The following is a 3,352-nucleotide window of genomic DNA, read 5'->3' as shown; positions in this document are numbered from 1 at the left end:
CCGTTATTGCCGTTGTCAGCCGCAGCAGAATTCAGCTCCCGTTTCGATGCAGACGTGTTCTGAATGGCTCACGACCGAAACCCAACTTTCGGGCTTACATGTCCGCTTGCAAACACGTCACTTCACCCCAGGTTAAATAACGCGAGACATTGAAGCGCAATAAACTAGTTTTAGTAAAAAAGAAGCAACCAGTCTGAGTGAACGAACGAATGAATCCGTGCCCCCGTGCACTAGCAATCACCGGTAAAAAGTTTTAATGGCCAGAAGTCACGTGAGAGATCGATGATGCTGAACGCTATTTGCGTTTATAGTGACAAAGAAAGAATAAACTTTCTAATAAATAGTGCAATGTCTAATTAGCAATGATAATTTTGCCCTCCTTTTTATGTAATAAAAATGCTTCGGTAATTGTAATAGAAAGCTTGTAAACTAAAATTACGCCTATTACGGCGCCTCTAGCGGGAAATATTGGAACTAACGCAAGCATTCCGAAGTGATTCTACTATGCTTGTTTTATTAGCAGCGGCGCGTGGCCGATTTTTTCGCCCTGCGTGGCCGTTTGTTGAACTTGAGAGTGTGCGGCATAGAGTTTCTCACTACAACACCTAGAGGGTAATCTGGCGCCACCGTCTATGGGAATTTCTTAAGGGTTCACCGTGCCGTCATGGGAATGACGGTAAATGTGTCTGCGAGGCTCGTGTTGGCTGGTGTTGTAACAGGCTTCGTCTAAAATGTGGATATGGCTACGCAAATAACGCATTCTCAAAGTAAAATCTTCATAAAATGTTTACATTCACGCATATTACATCTTTACTCACCCAAAATGCATGACCAAGCGAAGAAAAGCAAGAACAGACGACCAACTGTTTCAGAGCGAGCGCGAACCTTGTCGTCTGTCCTCCAACTTTAGCGGCCCGCTGATACTTTTTACGTAACATGTAGTCATACACACAATAACAAGTTCTCATAGTTAAACAAAACATGTTTTCGCGTAATAATAAAGCTAAAATAGCTTTTCACGTGCTGTTCTAGTAGAAAATGAATCATTGTGACAGACGGAACGGTACTTGCCAAGCGCGTCTTCAAGGTGTCCTGTCTCTACGAGAACGATGCCAATCCGAAGTCACAATATACCGGCATTCCCATGCATACCACAGCGCAGCTGCGCCAGATTTCCCGCTAGGTAATGTAGTGAGAAACTCTATGGTGTGCGGGGCCTGGCGAGATGTTCATTCGAGGGATCGGTAGCCGTTTGTAGCCGTTTGTGCGCAGGCGTGAGTAAGAGTGGGCGCGAGAGAGAAAAGCTGGGGGCTTTTTCTCCTTGAATATGACTCTGCCAAGGCACTATGGATGAGGTTTATTAGCGCGTGTTGTAGGCGTTTCTCCCTAGGCGTGCCCGCATTGCGGAGTGGGGTCGAGTTTGCGCTCAGACGCTGGCTGCTGGCGCGGTAAAATAGGTGAAGCAACAGGCAGGGACGCCCGATTAGCCGACTGCTGTGTCGGACAGACTGTGTCGCACCTGCGGCGCTCGTGCTAAGTCAGTCGTGGCGGATCATGGCTTGCGACCGTAGTAGAGCCCGGGCCGCATATATTGAAAATCTAGAAGGCAGAGCGCCTTAGCAACCGCGGTTGCATGCAAGTGGGCGAAAGGCCGCTGGTGACGATGACTCACTCAGCCACAGCGCCGCAGGCACGAGAATGTCTGTTCCACGTACCTTCAGAGGCTAAGTTCTGACTGGTGTTGCAGAAGTCGCGAGGCGTGCTGAACTTATCGTCATGAGTTGGCGGCTGGAAGTAATTATATTTATTCAATCGCGTTTTTTACTTATTGTAACAACGTGTCATTATTTCGCATTATTGGCGGCGCCTCCAGGACACCAAAGCGGCAACGGGGACAGCAAAGCTAGGACCCAGACTGGTCCGTCGGTTGGGGCTCGCCGAGGCCTGCGCGTGCCAGGGCTGCAAAAGATCGGCTGTCCGCGATAGCGGACAGCCAGTTTTTTATGCGAACGCCCCCTGGCACGCTTCGGCCTCCGCGGCCTCAACCCACGGGCCGCCCTGTTTCCAGCTTTGATCCCCCCGCTACCCCTTGGTTCCCTGGAGATCCGCCGCCTGCTTTATTATAACCTCAAGTACTCTCCTGACGCCTCCGTTTGCCGGTTACATGTGCCTTCCTGGAGGAGTGCTTGTAAAAAATCCAATCTATGGTCGCGAAGAAAAAAGTGACCCGCGACTTATGCAACACAAGTGGCAACCTTGCCTTCAGACACAGCGATCACCAAACGGGGCGTCCGTGCTCACTGGCTCACCGCGCGGGCAGCCAGCGGCGGAGCGTAAACAAACTCGACCGCACTCCGCAATGCCGGCATGTCTAGGGGACAAACGCATACAACACGCGCTAAGAAACCTCCTCCGTAGTGCCTAGGCAGAGTCATATTGTCACGAGTGGTGCTACACACCGGTAATTAGAGAAGACGAGCGCACAGCAAGACAACCATTTATTGAGGCTAACTTGTGCCCCACATAACCAAAATCAACTAGCCCAATAGCAGCAACATGTGCAAGCATGGACAACAATCGACAAAGAACGAGCATCCCCTATCTGCAGGCAGTATTTAAAGGCTGTGAAGTAACGTGCGTAGAACTATCGCGAGAGATAGCGCAAGTTTCGCTGCCTGATACGATGGGCCCATCGTAGATACGAGGCTATCGCGGTAGGTTCGTGCGAGTGCTCACACGCGTTCACATCCATCATTCGGACGCCACCGGCACAGATGCAAAGCCCGAAAGGCACGTGGCATTGCTCCCGTGCAAAAAAACATCGTCTCGATGTTGAAAATAAGCACTTAGGTAAATAAGTACACAACGCTAGAGTTCGTGGTGAACACAAAGTTAGTAAAGAAAAAAGAACTACGCTAGAAGTTTTCAACGTGCGTAATACGGCTTCATGCGCACAACATGAACAATTTCAGGCCGTGCGCGCCGTCGCTGAGAGTTCGTCAACCCGTCAGGAATGTCCTCACAGTTCAATGCACTCACACGCCGGACAATCTTGTATGGGCCTCGTCGGCGAACTGGTGCCCATACCCAAACTTGGACGCCGGGCGTGTATTCTTGATGGCGGTGTCGAAGGTTGTAGTGTCGGGAGTCAATTGCTTGCTGTCTTACGGTTCGTACTCGAGCGAGCTGCCGGGCCTCTTCGGCGCGCTGCTGAAACGTCTCCACGTCAGGATGTGGGTCACCTTCATTCACATGAGGGACATGGCGTCGAGTGTCGTAGTCACTTCCCGGCCGTAAACAAGAGCGAACGGTGTCAGCCCAGTTGTCTCCTGAATGGCGTTATTATATGCCA

Source organism: Dermacentor andersoni, chromosome 3 (assembly GCF_023375885.2).
Source record: "Dermacentor andersoni chromosome 3, qqDerAnde1_hic_scaffold, whole genome shotgun sequence".
Classification (NCBI taxonomy): Eukaryota; Metazoa; Arthropoda; class Arachnida; order Ixodida; family Ixodidae; genus Dermacentor; species Dermacentor andersoni.
This window is presented reverse-complemented; position numbering follows the sequence as displayed.